The following is a 22991-nucleotide window of genomic DNA, read 5'->3' as shown; positions in this document are numbered from 1 at the left end:
AGTTAGAGAGAAACCTTTCTATCGTTGGAGGAGCTTGAGGATAAGGCAACATAATCCCAAGATTAGAACCAGGCCATGCAGTAGAGAAGTTAGGAAACACTTCCTTGTACCAAAGGTGGTAAAAGTGTGCAGCTCTCGCCCAGTACATTCTAGTTTGGTGAATCATTTTAAATCTGAAATCAATCGACTTTTGCTTGCCAGGGACACGGAGACAAGGCAAGTGTATGGAATTAGAGTATGGATCATTGAACGGCAGAATAGGCTCAAGGGATGGAATGGACTGACTCCTGTTCCTATATTTTTGCCAGTTGCACCACTGCTTGCCCGATCATCTGATCCTCTATTCTTGTCCTCAAATGTATGAACATCAATTTTCTGCTTGTTAAAATTAAAGGACAGAATTTGTGGGCTGCAGCTCTGTCACTCTCCTCAACAACGTACTACTATTTGTGATTTGCTAATTTGTACAATGTTTCAATAACATAAATTTGTACATTTATATAAATATATCAATTGGCTGAATGGAAGTTTGGAAATTTAAATTTATTTTGAAGTCTTTGGAATTTAAAAAAAATCTCACTATCAATAGGGTGAGTGAACATACCTTATACTTTCTTGTCCTGATGATACACAGATTACATTCTGGACGATATTGTTAACTGCACATACTCAAAATGCATAGATATATAACTGCAATATCTTAATTGTTATTGGCTGAATGGAAGTTTGGAAATTTGAATTTATTTTGAAGTCTTTTAAATTTAAAAAAAAGTCTCTCTGTCAATAGGGTGAGTGAACATACCTTATACCTTCTTGTCCTGATGACACACAGATTGCATTCTGGAAAATATTGCTAACTGCACATACTCAAAATGCATAGATATATAACTGCAATATCTGAATTGTTATTTGCTAAATATATTCGTTCCAAGTCCAGCCTTTTTGAGACAAGAAGAGGCCTAAATGAGGATAGTAAAATACACAAAGACAACTAACTGAATATATTTAATCGTGCAATTGCGAAATGTGTATTTTTAAAAAATTTAATTTACATTTTTATTTTAGGTTACTGAGAAATAAAATGACAGCTGGAAAATATTTGTGGAAAGTATGAGACAATTTTGTGGACCCAGTAACCATATTGTGCAATACAGGGGCTATATTGCAAAGTTTCAAGGTAATTTATCTTATATACGCAAGTCAGCATAATTGGTGCATGTTTCATTGCAAGTTGTTATAAGCACCTGTAATATCTCTTCCTCCTGCAGGTGATGTTGTGGTAAGTATTACAGGTGTCACGCTGTTTTGCACAATACTTGGTGCATTATCGTGAAAGTATATCACCTGACAGTTATGCAATCTGGTGTCAGTTTCTCCAAATACATCTGTTGGTTTTCCAAAAACATGATTTGGGGGCAGGAGAGAGAGCCTAGTGAAATGTACAGGTGCAAGGGGTTTAAAGAAGGTAGGTAGGGAAAGAAGTAGTAGAGAGAGGGGTTCAAGTTTACAAAAAAGTTCAAGCAGAAAACACCAACTGATCCATCGATCTGTCCCATACATTTGGACATGACTAGCTAGCCACCTTGGCTTTGTCTAGCTCTGTGTTCTTCTTCTGACTTGAGGAACATACATGGTTTCCTCGTTTGTTTTCATTATCAGCAACATCTCCATGAGGCTGAGTTCACCAATTGACCTGATTAACTTTTACACCATTGTAGTAAAACTAGTCCTTCTTAAAATCTGGAATTAACTCTAATTAGCTAGAGTCTGAGTTTCGGACACTGCAACACGTCCTGAAGGGGGAGAGGTACCCGGGCACTGTGTTCCAGGAGGCAATCACACCCCTTAGACTAACTAACTTAAATTCAGCCAGTGGTCAGGGACAGGAGGGTGTGTCTGCGAGTGAGGCAAATCGAGGGATCTAGGAGGTAGGGTAGCAGGAGCCTCAGCCTTTATCCCTGTCCAACAGGTTTGAGATTCTTGCTCCCTGTGTGGACGGGAATGGAGACTGCAGGGAGGATGAGCAAACTGACCACAGTACCGTGGTACAGAGAGCCATTCAAGTGGGGGGGAGAGAAAAGAAATGTAGTCGGAATCGGGGATAAAGTGGTTAGGAGCATTGACACTGTTCTCTGTGACCAGGATCGAGAATCCCGAAGGTCGTGTTGTCTGCCTGGTGCTCGGGTTTAGGATATCTCATCTGGGCTGCAGAGGAACTTGAAGTGAGAGGGTAAAGATCCAGTTGTCATGGTCCACATTGGTGTCAACGATATAGGTAGAAGAAGGCCAGAGGTTTTGCTAAGCGGGTATGAACAGCTAGGAGCTAAATTAAAAAGCAGAAACAATAAGGTAATAATCTCTGGATTACTACCTGAGCCACAAGCTAATTGGCACAGGATCAATAAGATTAAGGAGATAAATGCTCAAAGATTGGTGTGGGAGAAATGGGTTTGAATTCATGGGACATTGGCATCAGTACTCGGGGCACCAGTACTCTGGAAGAGGGGACCTGTTCCGAAAGGATGGCTTTCATCTGAATCATGCTGGGACCAGAGTCCTAGCAAATCGCGTAACTACGACTGTAGATAGGGTTGGGGAAGGTTCAGTTGTACAGGAAGCTAGAAAACCCAATTTAAAGAATTGCAAGCAAGATACGGCAATAATAATGGGTGATTTTAATATGTACATCGACTGGAGGAATCAAATTGGCAAGGGTAGCCCGGAGGTAGAGTTCATTGAATGCATTAGAGACTGTTTCCTGGAACAATATGGTGGGGAACCAGTCAGGGAGGAGGCTACTCTCGATTTGGTCTTGTGTAATGAGGAGGGATTAATTAATTACCTCATAGCTAAGGATCCACTAGGGAGTAGTGACCATAATATGGTAGAATTCAAGATTCAGTCTGGGGGTGAGAAAGTGGAGTCCCACACTGGTGTTCTGGAATTAAACAAAGGAAATTACATAGACTTGAGGACAGATTTGGCCCATATAGACTGGGCAGGAAGGATAAAAGATAGGACAGCAGATGAGCAGTGGCAGTTGTTTAAGGAGATACTCAATTCCTCACAACTAAAATATAACCTAGTGAGGAAGGAAGATAGGAAGAGGAGTAAAAAAACATCTATGGCTAAACAAGGAAGTCAAGGACATTATAAAGACAGAAACTAAGTTATATCATATTGCAAAGGCCAGTGGCAGGCTGGGAGATTGGGAAACTTTCAAACATAAACAAAGGGATGCTAAAAAGATAATAAAAAGAGCCAAGGTAAATTATGGAAACAAAATAGCACAGAATATCAAAAAGGATAGCGAAAGCTTCTCTCGGTACATAAAAGGGAAGAGAATCGCTAAGGTGAATGTTGGCACCTTGGAAGATGAAACCGGTGAGTTAATAGTGGGTATCGCAAAGATGCTAAGCCAATACTTTGCCTCAGTTTTCACGGTCTAGGACACTAGTACCATTCCTATAGGAACGGGCAATTCAGAGGTAATAGAAAGGATGGAACTTGGAAAAATCAGTATCAATAGTGAAACAATACTCAACAAACTCTTGGGATTGAGGGCAGACAAGTCCCCAGGACCTAATGGCCTACATCCTAGGGCGTTAAAGGAAGTGGCAGCACAGATAGTGGATCCATTGGTTATAATATCCAAAATTCTTTGGACACGGGAAAGGTACCAGTGGATTGGAAAAATGCAAACGTAACGCCTTTATTCAAAAAGAGAGGAAGGCAGAATGTAGGAATTACAGACCAGTTAGTTTAACATCTGTTGTTGGAAAATTGTTAGAATCAATCATCAAGGATGTAATATTAGGACATTTGGAAAGCCAAAGCGCTATCCATCAGAGTCAGAGGCAAAGTATTGTTTTATGAAGGGCAAATCATGTTTAAATAATTTGCTTGAGTTCTTTGAAGATGTAACAAAGTAGATAAGGGGAATCCTGTAGATGTAGTATATCTGGACTTCCGGAAGGTGCCGCACAGAAAGTTAATTCACAAGGTGAGATCACATGGGATTAGGGCTAACTTATTAGCTTGGATAGAAGACTGGCTGATGGACAGGAGACAGAAAGTCAGGATAAATGGGTCTTTTTCTGGATGGCAAGATGTAAATAGTGGGGTGCCACAGGGTTCGGTCCATGGGGCCCCAGCTATTTGCAATCTATATTAACAACTTGGATACAGGGATAGAAGGTTCCACAGCCAAATTTGCAGATGACACAAAATAGGTGGGACAGTAAGTTACACCAATGAGGAAATAAGAACCTTACAAATGGATATAGATAGGTTCGGAGAGTGGGCCAAAATGTGTCAGATGGAGTTTAATGTGGATAAGTGTGAGGCCATGCATTTGGTTGAAAAAATGGAAAGGCAACTTATTATCTAAATGGGGAGAGACTTTGGGATGCTCCGATGCAGAGGGATCTGGGTGTCCTCGTACATGAGTCACAGAAAACAAACATTTAGATGCAGCAGATAATAATAAAAATAATAATAATAATTAAAGCAAATGGAATGTTGGTATTTATACCAAAAGGAATTGAGTATAAAGGTAGGGAAGTGTTGTTGCAACTATACAGGTCATTTGTAAAACTGCACCTGGAGTATTATGCACAGTTTTGGTCCCCTTATTTGAGAAAAGATGGAGTGGCATTGGAGGAAGTTCATTGGAGGTCCACTAGGTCATTGGAGGTCCAGAGATAAGGGGTTTGTCGTATGAGGAGAGATTGAACAGTTTAGGCCTGTAGTCTCTCGAATTTAGAAGAATGAGGGGACATCAAATTGAGGTATTCAAGATGCTAAAAGGTATGGATAAAGTAGACATGGAGCAGATGCTTCCTCTAGTGGGGCATTCTAAAACGAGAGGACGTAATCTTAGAATAAGAGGTAGCGAATTTAAAACAGATTTGAGGAGAAACTACTCCCAAAGGGTTGTGAATCTGTGGAATTCGCTACCCCAGAGTGTGGTGGACGCAGAGACAGTGAGTAAATTTAAGGAGGAGTTGGACAGATCTTTAATTGGTAATGGGTTGAAGAGTTATGGAGTGTGGGCAGGACAGTGGAGTTGAGGCCAGGATGAGATCAGCCATGATCGCATGGAAGGTGTTTAGGCTCGATGGCTAAATTGCCTACTCCTGCTCCTGGGTCACGCATTCTAGGCAGGAGATGCTCTGGCTGATTTTGCAATCCAGCTCTGATCTTTATCATTGTAGGTAGCAGATGAGGAACATATCAGCCATGATACAATGGCAGAGCAGACTCGATAGACCAAATGGCCTAATTCTGTTCCTATATCTTATGAACTTAGGAACTCAAGATTCTTATTACCTAGCTTTATTAATGTACTGAACTTGAATTATTTTGGTCACTATTTCTCAAATGTTGAGAAATGGTGCAGGGGGGGAGGCTTAAGATTCCTGAGGCATAAAAACCAGTTCCATGGCAGAACCTGTTGAAGGTGAACTGCTTGCACATCAACAGAGCTGGGACCAATTTCCTCACATGAAGGTACTCCTATGGGGAAGGGCTTAAACTGGTTGGCGGGGTGGGCACCAAGATCAATTAGACAGGAGAAACAAGGTGCACAGAGGTGTGGGAGAGGTAAGTACAGCAGCACTCATGTCAAGAATAGTTCAGAAATATATAGAATCAGACCAGGAGAAAACCAGAGGTAGTCTGGAATGAATTTGGAGTGAATATCTGTAAATATGCCGAGTGCAGTAAATAAGGTTGGTGAGCAAGAAAAAGGAAGCAAATTGACCAAAGAAACCTATCGTACTGGAGAGGAATAATGTACAGATGGTCTATTTGGTTAAAATATGACACTAGTGAGTGTGCATTAGATCACAAAGCAGCAGGTAGAAGAAAGATGAACAAATTTGAAGGTAAACTTCAAAAGGCTTCAGAAACTGCAGCAGAGTGATAATGGAGAACTTCAATTTACTAATATAGACGAGGAGAGTAACCATGTAAAAGACAAAAAGGGTGAGGAATTCCTGAAATAAAAACAGGAAATCTGGCAACATATGTAGGGAGAGAAACAGGGTTAATGTTTTAGGCCATGGCCTTGCATCAGAATTTGAATAATTCCAAAAGCATGCATATGAAAACATTCTTGATTTCTAGCCAAACAAGGAAGGAGCAGTGTTACATCTCGTTCCTGGGAGTGAAGTGGAGCATGTTTCAGTGGGAGATCACTAGGGGACAGTTGATTGTAATATCATCCATAGTAAAATAGTTATGAACAAGGACAAGTTTCAACTGAACATAAAAATAGTTAACTGGAGGAGGGATCGTTTCCATGAGTTGAAAAGTGATCTGTCCCAGGTGAATTGGAATCAAATATTGGTAGGCAAAAGAATAATTGAAAGGCCTTCAAAGAGGAGGTGGTTTGGGTTCAAATTTGGTACATTCCTATGAGGGAGAAGAAAATGGCATTCATTGTTAGAGCTCCCTAGATACTTCCAACAATAGAGATTAAAATGAGACAAAAAAGGTGATTAACGATAATTGTTACGTTCATAATACAACAGGGAACCAAACTGAATATGGAAAGTACAGAGGAGATTTTAAACAAGGAGAAAGGGGAGCAAGGAAAAGCAAAGACTAGATTAGCATCAAAATAAAAAGGAATCCAAAAGTATCTTATAAACAAATAAATAGTAAAAGGGTGACCAAAGGAAGGATGAGACCAAAAAGGAGGCCATTGTGTTTTTTTAATTTGTTCATGGGATTTTGCCAGCAATGTCAGCATTTATTGCCCATTACTAATTGTTCTTCAGAAGGTGTTAGTGAATGACTTCCTTCAACCGCTACAGTCCGTGTTTAGGTACACCCACAGTGCTGTTATGGGAGGGCATTTCCGGAGCTTGACCCAGAAACAGTGAAAGAATGTTGTTAGCCTCCTGAGTAAGGATAGTTTGTGACTTGGAGGGAGCTTACAGGTAGTGTTATTCCCATGTTACTGCTTGTCATGGGTTTGCAAGATGCTGTTGAAGGAATCTTGGGGAATTGCTACAGCGCACCTCATGGGTGGTACACAGTGCTGCCAGTGGTGGATAGATTGCTAGTGAAGCAGGCTGCTTTCTCTTGGATGGTGTCAGGTTTGTGATTGAATAGAATAATTCTAATGGACAATATTTTAAAATTCAGGGGGCTGTACAGTGGTTAACACTGCTGCCTCACGGTGCCGAGGATCCGGGTTCGATTCCGGCCCCAGGTCACTCCACTCCACATTTGCACAGTCCCGTGGCTACGTGGGTCTCACCCCCACATCCCAAAGGTGTGCAGGGTAGGTGGATTTGCCACGTTGAAAATTGCCCCTTAATTGGAAAAACTAAAAATATATATTTTTTAATGATTTGGTTTGTAAAATGTTGAAAGGCAAGGTTTGGAATTGTTTTATATCCTATATATCTGATGTTTCCTGTAGACATTTTCTGATTTGTTCAGTGTCACTATATTGCAAATATTATTCCTTATCAATAACAATTTTACGAGTGACACAATTACATTGTGCTAGAAACAGTTCTAATCAGTCATTGTAACATTTCTGTGAGAATTCAATGGCATTGCAAAAACAAACTACAGCTACCATGAGAATTCCTCTCAGTTCTACCACTGTTTAAGTTAACCATGTCCATTATAACATTGTATAATATTCAATTATAATTTCTAAATTAATGAATTACACATTCAAATGAAAAAAATCTTGAGAAAGAACAGAAAATGGTGGAAACAGGCTGGTCGGAAAACACCTGCAGGGAGAGGAAGGTTGGGTTAACATTTCAATCCAATGAAGTTTACAGATGAGCAGCTTATATGGGAGGGACAATGGTAGGGAAAAGGGTGGGAAGTAAAGAAATGAACAGTGTGTAATAAGGTGGAGAACAGGCAATGATAAAAGTTTAATGGTGTGACAAAAGCAAGCAGTACTGAGAGAAGTAAAAGATGTATCTAAGAAATTGGAAATGGCAGTGGCTACTGAGGTGGAAGGTGGAGATGAGGTAAACCTTAAGGTTCTGAGGGGAGGAGAGAGAGTTTGGGCAAAATTGCATGAAGAGGGACTTTTACCAATCTAGAGGTCAATGCTCAGTTGAGGAAAAATGACCCCACTGCTTAGTCTATGTTTACTCCATTCTCCGCCCATCGTTTTTCTGCTCTTTCCCCTATTCCAATCTCTCTGCCACCTCCAACCTCAGTCCCAGACCTGGCATATCATCCACTGCCGCTACCTGTCCTCTTAAATTCTAAATCTACCTGCAGCTTTCCCAGCCTTCCAACTAATGGACACACTTTATGTAATTAAGTATAACTGTGGCAAATTCCAAGCACCCTATATTTTTACATGTTAATCATTGTTGCTACCATGGCATCACAGATTGAGTAAGAAAGAAAAAAGACCTGTATTATTTTGAGTCTCATCATGTCTATAAAATATCTCAAGTACTTCATCTGCGTAGAATTACTTCAAAATTCACATTTGTTATGCAGGCAAATAATAATGGCACAGCTGCCATTTTGGTTATGAGTTGAAAGGAGTTCGACTTGAGCATTATAATTTGTACATAAAGGGGGAAAACTGCATTGAATAACTTGCAACGCCATCTAGTGCATAATTAACTTTGCATCAAGTTCAGTACAGTGCCATCTAGTGGATAATAAAATCGTATTGACAGATTTTTATTTAGCGTATGAATACTTGACCTGTAATTCCGGCCATTTTAGCATGCAAAACAGGTGGAAAAACCTGATAGTTTAGCGTGTTAACATAGTTCAACAACATAAGACATAGTTATATTTGTCTGCAAGGATATTTGTCAGTGCTACGAAAGCCTCAAAATGGATATTTGAGGTGCACTCTCCTTGTCTAGTTTGAAGGTGTTGAGAAGCACCCAAATACAAATTGGCATAATGAATCCTAGTTGACTGTCCAGAAGATCATGGCATGTAGACCGATAGACTGGTTGCCTCAAAGCAATAGTTTACATAATAGTGTAGATGATTAATTACTAACCCTCTTGGAATTTAACTTGGAAATAGATATGTTTTGCTAAACACTTTACTATTAAGACGGTGCCCATCTTTCCCATCAAGCTAATCAGCCGTCAAGAAAGTAACAATGTCTGACTACACTGGCTTGAGACCAAGGGTGGGAATTGGCATAGTAAAGAAGTCATCAAGGGGTGGATTGTAGGGCATCTATTGTGACTGACATTTCAGGATGTGTCACCAAGAGTAAGAAAATTGCAGATGTTCAACAGAGTTCAGATCTTGGATGTGCTGGTGTCTTGGTGAGGTAAATGCCAAACCTTTTTATATTCAATTAACCTATTATGTAAAAGAAAATCTAAATGTTACCATTTAATCCAGTTTTAAGATTCCACTGAGATGTAGAGTAAGGTTAAAAAATTATGATCTCAGACTTATTTCCAAGCTTAAAAACACTGAAGATTGTACCTCTGGAAACATTGTATAAAAGACATAGAAAGGCAATGTGAGATAAGATGTAATTTTTTACCCTTCTTCCTTAATGAATTTCCTCTTGGTACTATATATGGTTTTCAGAAAGTCTAGTGATCAATAATCTGTCTTTTTTGTTCCCATCCAAAACAGTGACTCAAGCTTGAGCACAGATTTAGAGATTGCTTAAATGTGACAGCAGTCACCCACAAATGTAACCTAAACAGTTGCTGGGTAATATTTGCATGTGGGGAACTAGACCACTCATTCCTTCTCCCAACCCAGAGAAATTGAAGTTTAAGTTGTGCCATGTCCACTTTGGCTTGGATCAGTTCATACAGCATAAACTCTGGGGTCAAAGCTTATACATCTGCAGTACACATGGCTCAATGACCCATGCATTAATGTGAACCACTGCATCATTATGGAAATCCCTCAACATTTTATTTTTATTTTGCTTTAGCCTTATTGTCTTTTTCTCCCGTAGTCCTGATGAATATTAGGGTAAGACTCTCTGGGTGCAGCAGCCCTCTGGTCCCTTGATCAAGCAGCACTCTTGAGTAAGTAAGCTTAGACACTGTATTTATGAATGGGAATTCTTGTTTGATTTTCAGACCCAAATCTGAATACTATAAATAGTAGCCATGGCAGATTTATAACAGGATGGATGATTTGGATTTTCACCAAATGTTGCTCTGTAGTGAGGCATATTTTAGAATTAGCCTGATGCCTTAATGGGAAATGTGTTGCCTGCTGATGTCACTTACAGAAAATTAAAGTTAATGAAATTGGTTAGGAGGCAGTGATGCAAATAATTCTACATAGTGTGGAGCAGTAATGAATAGTTTATGCACAGCAACACAAATGCACATTATTTGTTGCTCTTTTGCATTTGCTGTCATTGCTGGTATTTTAGAAGATTTGAATTGCTGATTCAGAAGTCTGAGCTTTGTGCTTAGTTTCTATTTATTCTTTCTTTCAGCAAAAACAAAGATCAACTGAGTAATGAAGGACTGGAGTAACTGCAGGCCTTGAAGAATGAGAATTGCTCAAACAGATAATGCTCCAGGACTAGTCTTCCCCAACAGAAGACTGTAGTCCTCCACGTGCAAGCTCAGAGGGACGGTTGCTTTACCCACCTTCTCGTCTGATTGTAGGTATATTCAATAATTGTGTTTTTTTTAATGATTTATTTATTTTTAAACGGAGACATCTAGTTGCATTTAAGAATGGGAAATGGATCTCAGAGCCGAAAGTACAAGTAAGTTGCATCTTACGTTGTGGCTCATAAGGCATCATTCAGGCTTGCATTAATCAAGTCAGGTAATTAAACAAATAATGATTTCAGAAACACTTTTACAGCACAGAAACAGGTTATTCGGCCCCAACACGTCCATGCCAATATTTATGCTTCCTTTGACGCCTCCTGCCATTCTCCTGATAACCCCACGAATACATACTTTTATTACCATCTGCTTCATGTGGTCATGTAGTTTCCTCTAAGTGTATCCATGCTAGTTTCCTCAGTTATTACTTGTGGTAGCAAGTTCTGTATTCTAACCCCTCGGAAGGTAAAGATGTTTCTCCTGAATGCCCTCTTGGATATATTTGTGCCAATCTTGTATTTATGGCCTTTAGTTCCTGTTCTTCCCCCATAAGTGGAAACATATTGTCTATATTTACCCCACCAAACCGTTTATAATCTCCAAAACTTTCTGTTAAGACACCTTTCAGCTTTCTCTTCTAGAGAAATGTCCCCCAGCCTGTTTTCAATCTTTCCTGATAACTATATTACTCTCACTTCCTGCATCATTCTTGTGAACCTTCATTTGCACCTGCTCCAGTGTCTGTGTATCCTTTTTCAAAATATGAAGAACAGGGCTATACACAGTAATCCAAAGTGTGATCGAACCATGGTTCGATATCAATTTAATGTAATTTTCCTGATTTTCAATTCTGTCTCTCTAGAAATCAAGTGTCACATGTTTGTTTTAAACGCCTTCAAAGTGGACTTGTTTAAATTAGGAATATAGTATTTGTTAAGGGCAGGAGAGGAATTAATTTAAACAACCCTGATTTCTCCTCTCACCACTCATCTCTAAACAGAAAGGTGTTTTGATTTTGATTTCCCCCCTTAATATGTGGTAGCATATTTTTCCCCAGCCCCTCCCTCAGTGTTGGTGTAATCCAATTTCTACGAACAATTCCACAGCAAACTCAAGATAGGGAGAAATTAGAGGGTTAGTTTATGTTACACACACTGAAAACATGGAGGGGGTATCCCCTGGTACATTCATACAATAAAATAGGGAAAAAGAAAAGAAAGAGATACAGGACAAATACCACAGAGAAAAAAATAATTATTGTTTCACGTGAGTCCAGAATGCAGAATTAAAAGTTCACTGATGTATTCTTTCACAGAGTTGGCAGATTAAAAACTGATGCTACATAATTCACTTTTCCAGTTGAGATTACTTCCATGATGAGGTGGGCACGTAGAGATGAATTGGTCCTGCCGATACTGATACAGAAATTCCAGTTGAAACAGTGTAGAAGAGGGCCAGGCATTCACCTGGACCGAGCCCTGGTTCTGAGCTGTTACTTGCTAAATGGGAGGTGGTAGTCTGCTTTGCAGCTCCACAATGTAGGGTAACAGGTTCCCTCAGCTAGTGGGGAGGATTATTTGATATGACTCCCATTTCTCCACTTTGGTTTAGACAAAGGCTACATACTCCTTTGTCTGGATTCTTGAGATGGTTAGTGATTCAACCATTAATAAATTCAAAAGAGGTTTTGGGGTCCTTTGTCCTCACAGACTGGTCACCTCCATTGGCCAGACCTTGGCTGTAGCAATATACATGGTCTTTGCACAGGTCCCTTAGATTTGGTCCCTGCCGTCACATGGGGTCATGAGTGAATCTTCAGAGATAACAAGGTGACGGTTGTTCTGATGTTCCTTTTGTTTGAGACATAGTCAGCAATGGCTTCAGTCATTTTAAAGCCTTTGTCCAGCTTTTAAAACATTTGTGAATTGGCCATGATATTATATAATTCCTAAAATATAGGGTGGGATTTTCCAGCACCACAGTGATGGATCTGACCATTGGAGATTTGATGGCTGTGCCAAAAGCCCATTGGGAGAGAGATGACATGGTCAAGGGCGAAGAAAGGGGCCATCTGGGATGGGCTAGGTACAGAGTGGAATTAAAGGGGCAGGAGTTAAGTGGGGAAGATGACGGACGGTAGAGGGGCTGGTAAGGTTGGTAACGTGGAACGTCCGGGGACTGAATGGGCCAGTTAAAAGGTCACGGGTGTTCGCACAACTCAGGAGTCTGAAAGCGGGGGTTGTCTTTTTGCAGGAGACACACCTCCGTGTGAAGGACCAGGTTAGGTTAAGGAAGGGGTGGGTTGGGCAGATTTTTCACTCTGGGTTTAATTTGAAATCGAGGGGTGTGGCAATTTTCATGAGCAAAAAAATGGAATTTGTGAGTGCGAAGGAGGTGATATGTGATTGTGAGTGGGTATTGGAAGGGGCACCGGTAGTGCTGGTAAATGTGTATGCCCCAAATTGGGATGGTGTGGGTTTTATGAGGGGGTTGTTGGCAGCAATCCCGGATTTGGCCACGGACCAGTTGATCATGGAAGGAGATTTTAACTGTGTCCTGGAGCCGAGGGTGGAGCCCCAGGTCGATGGGTAGGGTACGAATGGCAACGGAGCTGGGGGGGGTTTATGGAGAGGATGGGTATGGTGGATCCATGGTGCTTTCAGAACCCAGGGGGGAGGGAGTATTCCTTCTTTACACACGTCTATAAGGTGTATTTGAGGATTGATTACTTTGTAGTGAGTTGAGAGATTTTGGTTGGGGTGGAGGGGGCAGAGTATGTGGGGATAGTTATCTCGGACCATGCACCCCATCGGCTGGATATTCGGTTCAGTAGTATGGGACAAGAGCAGAGGCTGGGGTGGAGGTTTGACTCGGGGTTGTTGGCGGATGGAGGTTTTTATGATAAGGTGCGGTTGGCGATTAGGGATTATGAGCAGTTCAATCAGAATGGGGAGGTGTCGGCAGGCATCTTTTAGGAAGCACTGAAGGCAGTGGTCCGGGGAGAAATTATCTCATTTATGGTTCGTGCGAATAAGGAAAGGAGGGCGGAACATGACCATCTAGTGAGCGAGATAGTGGAGGTGGACAGGGAATATTCAAGGGTGCCCACCATGGCGGAATTGGCGAGGAGGAAAAAGTTGCAAGGGCAATTTGACAGGCTGACAACGGGGAGGGCGGTAGGGCAATTGCATAGGGCAAGAGGGGTGCAATACGAGTATGGGAAGAAGGCGAGCCGCATGCGTCCAGGGAAATATTGAAGATCCGGACTGGGGCTGGGGATGCGGTGTCAGACCCAGGGAAGATAAATGAGGCATTTAGAGAGTATTACCAGGGACTTTATGAGGCAGACCCAGGAGGAGAGGAGGAGGACATGGGGTGGTTTCTGGACGAGCTGGAATTTCCCCAGGTGGAGGAAGCAAAGAGGCCGGCGTTGGAGGAGCCCCTGGGGCTGAGGGAGGTGCTGGATAGTATCAGGGGTATAAAGTCAGGGAACGCCCCTGGCCGGATGGGTACCCGGCAGAATTTTATAAGAAATTTGCGGCGGACCTGGCACCACATCTGTTGGGGGCGTTTAATGAACCACTGGAGAAGGGGGAGTTGCCGGAGACGATGAAGCAGGCAGTAATCACACTAATCCCCAAAACAGGGAAGGATCTGGTGGAATGTGGGTCATATAGACCCATATCACACCATAACACGGATGTGAAAGTATTGGCTAAGTTGTTGGCGGGGAGGGTGGAGGATTGTGTCCTGGGGGTGGTTGCAGAAGATCAAACAGGCTTCATGAAGGGCAGGCAGCTCGCGATTAATATAAGATGGCTGTTGAATGTGGTGATGAATCCGTCGAGAGCTCTGGTACCGGAGGTGGTGGGGTCCATGGACGCGGAGAAAGCATTTGATCAGGTGGAGTGGACCGCGGTACCTGTTCGAAGTTTTGGGAAGGTTTGGGTTTGGGCCGAGATTTGTGGCATGGGTGCGGTTGTTGTATGTGGCGCCAAAGAGCGAGGGTGAGGACGAATGATATGAGCTCACGAAGCTTTGACTTACACAGGGGTACGAGGCAGGGGTGCCCGCTGTCGCCGCTGCTGTTTGCGCTGGTCATAGAGCCATTGGCGATGGCTCTCAGGGGGTCGGCAGAGTGGCAGGGGATAATGGGGGGACAGAGCGAGCATCGGGTGTCGCTCTATGCCGATGACCTCTTGCTGTATGTTTCAATCCGTTAGAGAGTATGGGAAGGATTATGGGCCCGTTGGGAGGTTTGGAGGGTTCTCGGAATACAAGCTGAAGGTAGGGAAAAGAGAGGTATTCCCAGTGAATGAGCTGGCACAACGGGCTAATTTAGGGGGGATGCCATTTACGGTAGCGAGGGATAGGTTTAGCTACTTGGGGATTCAAGTAACGAGGGAATGGACGGTGTTGTGTTATGTAATTTGGAATAACAGAAGCTGCCACTTGATGCAGTTTTGAGTAAAAGATGCTCCAGACTTTGAAGTGAGTTCAATGTGTTTTATTGAACTATTAGCACAGTTCTCAAATGAGTTCGACTCTCTGCTAATCTAAATGTAGTAACTCAGTCTAACTGAACCAGCCTTGCTCTAAGCCACGTGCTGGGGTGTGATGCTGAGATACACCCTGTCTCACTCTATAATTGTTGGTCTGTGGAAAGAGTGCCTCATCCCTTTTATAGTGAGATACCACCCATGAGTGTCCTGGCTGCTCATTGATCGTGTCCTATTCTATGTGTTCATTAACTGCACGTTGCATATCATGATATCTCCCCTTTTCTTTTGTTTTGTTGGCGTATGTGAATGTTTTTACATGTGAATGAGTCTGTTTAACGTGACTGATGGAGGACAACAGAACAGAGCAACCAAAACAAACGTTCACAAGTCCAGTCTCTGAGGCTTGCGTCTGATCCTGGTCGACCGCCGGAGAGGGGGCGGAGAGGACGACGGCGCCTTGACAGGGGGGATGGTGGCCTCGTGGTGCGAGGTATCAGGAGGTGGCAATTCAACATATGGAAATGGAGGAGAAAGTGGTTGCGGGTAGGCAACTTTGCGCAGTGCCCGTCGATTCCTTCACACGATAGAGCCATCAGCTATACGTACAACATAAGGGCGGGGCGCAGCCTGTTGAACAACAGCCAGGGCAGACCACCCACCATCCGGTATCTTGATCCTGACGGTGTCTGCCGGGGGTGGCACGGCCAGATCGGTGGCATGGGCATCATAGCCCTGCTTTTGACGGTCTCTGAGCTGCTTCATCTTCTGCAGAACCGGGAGGTGATCCAGGTTGGGCAAGTGTATGGCTGGAAGTGTCGTCCGCAGGTCCCTGTTCATCAGGAGTTGAGCCGGCGACATGCCAGTGGACAATGGAGTCGCCCTGTACGCGAGCTGTGCAAGCTGTATGTCAGAAGCAGAGTCCGCGGCCTTGCAGATGAGCTGTTTCACAATGTGCACCCCTTTCTCGACTTTTCCATTGGACTACGGATAGTGAGGACTGGAGGTGACATGCTGGAAATTGTATGACCTGGCAAACGTGGACCATTCTGGACTGCTAAAGCACGGGCCATTGTCGCTCATGATGATGATTGGGATGTCGTGCCTTGAGAATGTCTCCTTACAGGCTTTGATGACGGTCCGAGAGGTGAGGTCCGGGAGCCTCAGCACCTCAGGTAATTCGAGAAATAGTCGATGATTGATACGTAATCGCGACCATTTGCATGAACGAGGTCGATGTCAACCTTGGACCACGGAGAGGTCACTATGTCATGTTGTTGGAGCGTCTCCTTGCTCTGCGCTGGCTGGAACCGCTGACAGGTAGCACAGTTCAGGACCATGTTCGGGATGTCCTGGCTGATGCCGGGCCAGTAGACAGCTTGCCGGGCTCTGCACATCTCGACGCCCACGTGTCCCTCATGAATCTGGCACAGCATCAAGCTCTGAAGACTGAGCGGAATGACAATCCTGTCCAGCTTGAGGAGGATACCATCAATCACCCTCAGGTCATCCTTCACATTGTAAAATTGTCTGCACTTTCTGCCAGCCATTGGTGAGGTTGTGGATGACGCGCTGCAAGAGGGGGTCTTTGGCTGTCTCGTTACGGATGAGAACTATCTTCTCATCTGTCGCCGAGAGAGTGCTAGAACACAGCTGCGCCTGCGATTCGATGTGCTGGATGATCTCCAGCGGCTCACTGAGCGAGGTGACGGAGCGGGACAATGTATCAGCGATGATGAGCTCCTTGCCAGGTGTGTACACCAAGTTGAAGTCATACCTCCTAAGTTTAAGCAGGATTCTCTGCAACCGAGGCGTCATGTCGTTCAGGACCTTGTGGATAATGTGGACCAGAGGCCTGTGATCCGTCACGACAGTGAATGTCGGCAGGCCGTAGCCATAATCATGACATTTGAGGATGCCGGTGAGAAGACCCAAGCACTCCTTCTCAATCTGTGCATATCTCTTTTCAGTGGGCGTCATCGACCTTGATGCGTAGACTACTGGTGCCCAGGATGATGTGTCTTCTTGTTGAAGCAACACTGCACCGATGCCATCCTGACTTGCACCTGTGGATATCAGACAGCCACTCTGTCTGGTGTGCCGCCTTCTACTCAAAGGCAGTTGACTTTTTCACCAGGTTGCGTAGGGCCATGGTGTGTGTGGCCATGTTTGGAATGAACTTGCCCAGAAAATTGACCATACCCAAGAAGCGCAGCACCGCCTTTTTGTCCTCAGGGACCTTCATCGCCTTGATGGTCTTGATTTTGTCTGTGTCCGGGCGCATACCATGCTGTGAGATCTGGTCGCCTAGAAACTTGAGCGTCAATGTGCCCAAACAATATTTGGACCTGTTTAACTTTAGGCTGTTGGCATGTACACGGTGGAATACCTTCTGGAGACGAGACACATGTTCTTCAGGGTCGTGGACCAGATGATGATGTCGTCACGTACACACAAACCCCTTCGATGCCTTCCATCATCTGCTCCATAATGCGACGGAATATCTCCGATGACGAGATGATGCCAAATGGCATGCGATTGTAGCAGTATCTGCCAAAAGGCGTGTTGAAGGTGCAGAGCCTTCTGCTGGACTCTTCCATCTGGATTTGCCAAAATCCCTGTGATGCATCCAATTTGGTGAAGAAGCGCGCGTGTGACATCTCACTCGTGAATTCCTCCCACTTCGGGATGGGGTAGTGTTCCCGCATTATATTCTTATTGAGATCCTTGGGATCAATGCAGATGCGCAGGTCCCCCAAAGGCTTCTTTACGCACACCATCCAGCTGACCCAGTCAGCCGGTTCGGTGACCTTGAATATGATGCCTTTTTGCTGAAGATCCTTGAGCTGTGCCTTCAGGCGCTCTCTCAGTGGAGCAGGGACTCGTCGTGGTGCATGGACCACTGGCTTGGAATCAGGTCGTAGCAGAATCTTGTATCGGTACGGCAGCGTGCCCATCCTGTTGAACACATCTGGATGCTGGGCGAGGATGTTGTTGATGCCGGCCTGAAGATCCACATGGGAGGATGTCGTGGTGTAAACCCTTTGAATGAGGTTCAGCTGCTCTCAGGCGTGCGCACCTAGTAGGGATGTCCAGTCCAGCTTAACAGTTTCAAAGCGTAACCGCACTTGTTGTGTGTCGGTTGGATACATGTAGATGGCAGGATCCCAGTGCCATGATGGCATTCCCGTTGTAATCCAGGAGCTTGCAGGCAGCTGGAAGGACCATGGGGGGGCTTCTTAATGTGTCTGAAGTCTGCCTGTGAGAGGAGGTTGGCAGAGGCACCTGTGTCCAGCTTCGATTGGATGGGCAGTGGTTGACCTTCATCACTGCTCGCCATTCGGCCTCGGAGTCCACAACTAGGATGGATTGGACTTGCGATGTGTCTGGTGTGTGATGCACTATCAATTACGACAAGACGAGAGTAGAGAGTAATCGAGGCTTTATTACAGAGAGATGTGTGACCTCCTACAGCTGCTGCCGAAATGGCTGCAGTTCGGAGAGCACACACATTTATACTCCGCCTACTGAGCGGAGCCAGCAGACAGGGATCTACCGCCGTACCTGTAGTACAGGGGCCTTACCGTAATACCCTCGTATGCAGTGCAGTATATACAATATAATACAACAGTGGTGACTACCACATTCACCCCCTGTTAAAAATGAGTGCAGCGGGGGTGGTGGAAAACTATTTACATACAGGTTGTCATTAAAATTTCAGAGAAGGTTACAAATTTAGACGGTCCGGAGCCTTGATCCGTCGTTGAGAGCGCCGCAATGCTGGTGGCGAGTCAGGTGTTGGCTCGGTCGTAGGTGACTCCGGGAGCGTGTCAACATCCTCTTCATCCCCGGGTGGGACCAAGGGGAGGACGGATTGTCTTGGAGCGGGGGCTGTGGTGGGGTGCGCTGGGGGAAGGGTGGGTGGCGCCGCGGCAGAGTGGGTGGTGTGTGGGGACCCAGCTGGTGCCAGGTCCCTGAGGTCTTGGCGGACGTCAGGGTACGCTACGTAGGCGTACTGCATGTTTGCGTGGAGTAGCTGTACCCTCTCAACCAACGGGTCCACCTTGTGCAGCCGCACGTGCTTGCGGAGGATAACGGAGCTGCCAGCCACCTTGGGAGCGAAACCCCAGAGATGTACTTCCTGGGGAAGGCAAAGAAACGTTCATGGGGGGTTTCATTAGTCGCCATGCACAGGAGCGACCGAATGGAGTGAAGGGCGTCGGGGACAACCTCCTGCCAGCGGGAGGCTGGGAGATTTCTGGACCGTAGGGCCAGCTGGACAGCCTTCCGGACCGTCCCATTCTCCTGCTCCACCTGCCCCTTTCCCCGGGGGTTGTAGCTGGTCGTCCTGTTCGAGGCAATGCCCCTGTTGAGCAGGTACTGGTGCAGCTCATCACTCATAAATGAGGATCCCCGGTCGCTGTGGACATAGGCGGGGAAACCGAACAGAGCGAAGATGGTGTTGAGGGCTTTGATGACGGTGGCAGATGTCATATCGGGGCATGGGATGGCGAAGGGGAATCTGGAATATTCGTCGACCACATTGAGAAAATACGTGTTGCGGTCGGTGGAGGGGAGGGGCCCTTTGAAGTCCACGCTGAGGCGTTCAAAGGGGCGGGAGGCCTTCACCAGGCACGCACGGTCTGGCCGGTAGAAGTGCGGTTTACACTCCGCGCAGACCTGGCAGTCTCTGGTGATAGCCCTGACTTCGTCGATGGAGTAGGGCAGATTGCGGGCCTTAATGAAGTGATAAAAGTGGGTGATCCCTGGGAGACGAGAGATCGTCGTGCAGCGTCCGGAGTCGGTCCACTTGTGCGCTGGCACATGTACCTCGGGACAGGGCATCGGGGGGCTCGTTGAGTTTACCGGGGCTATACAAAATCTCGTAATTAAAGGTGGAGAGCTCGATCCTCCACCGCAAGATCTTATCATTTTTGATCTTACCCCGCTGTGTGTTAAACATGAAGGCAACCAACCGTTGGTCTGTGAGGAGAGTGAATCTCCTGCCAGCCAGGTAATGCCTCCAATGCCGCACAGCTTCAACGATAGCTTTTCGACGGAGTAGTGCCGAATTTTGGAGGCATGGAGGGTGCGGGAAAAGAATGCCACGGACCTGCCTGCCTGGTTGAGGGTGGCGACCAGAGCGACGTCTGATGCATCGCTCTCAACTTGGAAGGGGAGTGTCTCGTCGACCGCGTGCATCGCGGCCTTGGCGATGTCGGCATTGATATGGTTGAAGGCTTGGTGAGCCTCGGCCCTCAGTGCGAAACCGGTGGAGTGGATGAGTGAACGGGCCTTGTCCGCATAGTTAGGGACCCACTGGGCGTAATATGAAAAGAACCCCAGGCATTGTTTGAGGGCCTTGGGCAGTGGGGAATGGGGAGATCCATGAGGGGGCGCATGCGATCGGGGTCAGGCCCTAGAACTCTGTTCTGAACCACATAGCCGAGGATGCCTAATCGGTTTGTGCTGAACACACACTTCTCCTTGTTGTAGGTTAGGTTGAGGAGTTTGGCGGTGTGGAGAAATTTGGAAAGGTTAGCGTCGTGGTCCTGCTGGTCGTGGCCGCAGATGGTGACATTATCCAGGTACGGGAAAGTGACCCGCAGTCTGTACCGGTCAACCATTCGGTCCATCTCCCGATGGAAGACCGAGACCCCGTTAGTGACACCGAAGGGAACCCTAAGGAAATGGTAAAGGCGGCCGTCAGCTTCAAGCGCAGTGTACGGGCGATGGGGAGCCGGTGGTAGGCAGATTTCAGGTCCACTGTCGAGGAGACCCGGTACTGTGCAATCTGATTGACCATATCAGATATGCGTAGGAGGGGGTACGCTTCGAGCTGCGTGTACCGATTGATGGTCTGACTGTAGTCAACGACCATCCTGTTTTTTTCCCCCGTTTTTCACCACTACCACTTGGGCTCTCCAGGGGCTGTTGCTGGCCTCGATGATACCTTCCCGCAGCAGCCGCTGGACCTCAGACCTGATGAAGGTCCTGTCCTGGGCGCTGTACCGTCTGCTCCTGGTGGTGACGGGTTTGCAATCTGGGGTGAGGTTTGCAAACAGAGAAGGCGGGTCGACCTTAAGGGTCGTGAGGCCGCATACAGTAAAGGGTGGTAGGGGCCCACCAAATTTCAGGGTTAGGCTCTGGAGATTGCACTGGAAGTCCAGGCCGAGTAGCAAGGCAGCGCAGAGGTTGGGGAGGACGTAGAGCCGGAACCACTGAACTCTACACCCTGGATGGTGAGGGTGGCGGTGCAGTACCCCCGGATCGTGGCCAGGGAGATTCTTTGGTTAATGGGGTGTACTGCGAGGGAGCAGCGCCTTACCGTATCAGGGTGGATGAAGCGCTCAGTGCTCCCGGAGTCCAGAAGGCAGGATATTTCATGCCCGTCGACCTTCACCTTTGTCGACGCGGTCGCGAGGTTGTGCGGTCGGGACTGGTCGATCGTGACGGAGCCGAGACGCGGCTGGTCATCGGCGGTTGCAGGCGATTTGCGGCCAGATGAGGTGCCCGACGGGCAGGGGTCCGTAGGCGAGGAAGATGGCGGCGCCCACGTGCTGCACGTGTCCTGAGGCAGGCAAGATGGCGGTGCCCACGGGCCACGTGTTGTGAGGTGAGCAAGATGGCGGCGCCCACGGGCCGCACGTTGGGGGGTGCAGGGACAATATCGGCGATTGAGCGGGCCGTGCACACTGCAGCAAAATGTCCTTTCTTGCCGCAGGCCTTGCAGAGCGCGCTTCGCGCCATGCTGCGCTGCTGGGGATGTATTGTCTGTGTGCAGAAGTAGCACTTGGGTCCCCCGGGGTTGGTTGGCAGCCGCGCTGCGCAGGTGTGGGGTTGGCTGGGGACGGTCGCTGATGGGGCCCACGATGGGATGGCCGCTGGCAGGGTCCACGATGCCCAGGAGGGGTGAGCCGTGCGGTCGGGGGCATACGCCTGTAGGTTGCGTGAGGCGACATTGAGCGAGAGCGCTAGTTTCTTGGTCGCCGCGAGGTCAAGCGTAGCCCCTTCTAAGCGGCGCTGACGGATGTAGGCCGACCTATGCCTGTAATGAACGTGTCTCTCATTAGCAGGTTAGAATGTTCAGCGGCCGAAACGGCCTGGTAATCACAGTCTCTCACCAGGGCAAGCAGAGCACCCCAGAAATTTTCCACAGACTCACCGGGAAGTTGGTGCCGCGTGGACAGGAGGTGCCTGGCGTAGATCTTGTTGGTCTGCTGAACGTAGTTCTCCTTCAGTAGCGCCATGGCCTCTGCGTAGGTAGGCGCATCCTGGATGAGGGGAAGGACATCGGAGCTCAGCCGCGCATACAGAATCTGGAGCTTCTGAGCTTCTGTGATTGGGTCTGTCACAGATCCGATGTATGCTTCAAAGCAAGCTAGCCAATGTGCAAAGTCCTTTTTGGCGTTGTCTGCTTGAGGATGCAGCTGCAAGTGATCCGGCCTGATGCGGAGATCCATCTTTGTAAAATCTCTGTGTAATAAATTGATGCACTATCAATTACGACGAGACGAGAGTAGAGAGTAATCGAGGCTTTATTACACAGAGATGTGTGGCCTCATACAGCTGCTGCCGAAATGGCTGCAGTTCAGAGAGCACACACATTGATACTCCGCCTACTGGGCGGAGCCAGCAGGCAGGGATCTACCCCCGTACCTGTAGTACAGGGGCCTTTCCGTAATACCCTTGTATGCAGTGCAGTATGTACAATATAATACAACAGTGGTGACTACCACAGTGTGGCATATTCACACGTTGCAATAATGCCCACACAGTAGGCATTGTCCAGGCATTCATCATCTGGATCCGTTGCACTGCCAGCATCAGAATCCTGTAGGCATCGTTGCACACACCGGATGCGCCGTCGCCGGAATTGGGAGCGTTGGCTCCTGACTGGTGGTGCAGAACTGCACAGTGC

At 46.4% G+C, this 22991-nt stretch overlaps 1 protein-coding gene across 7 annotated transcripts in view; it reads left to right on the top strand.

Annotated features, from left to right (window-relative positions):
- The window catches only part of LOC140427991 (zinc finger and BTB domain-containing protein 20-like), a 502007-nt gene that overhangs the window by 415276 nt on the left and 63740 nt on the right, over positions 1 to 22991 (top strand). For 6 of the 7 annotated variants that reach the window (XM_072513922.1, XM_072513927.1, XM_072513920.1 and 3 more), the window contains 2 exons: positions 1066 to 1177; positions 10448 to 10618. The gene's annotated coding sequence lies outside the window, so the exon portion shown is untranslated. Of the gene's footprint in view, positions 1 to 1065; positions 1178 to 10447; positions 10623 to 22991 lie in introns of all 7 variants that reach the window. The other variant, XM_072513923.1, reaches the window with a different exon arrangement.

Source organism: Scyliorhinus torazame, chromosome 8, assembly GCF_047496885.1.
Source record: "Scyliorhinus torazame isolate Kashiwa2021f chromosome 8, sScyTor2.1, whole genome shotgun sequence".
NCBI lineage: Eukaryota > Metazoa > Chordata > Chondrichthyes > Carcharhiniformes > Scyliorhinidae > Scyliorhinus > Scyliorhinus torazame.
Note: the sequence above shows the minus strand (reverse complement) of the source record. Positions and strands in the feature narration are given on the sequence as shown.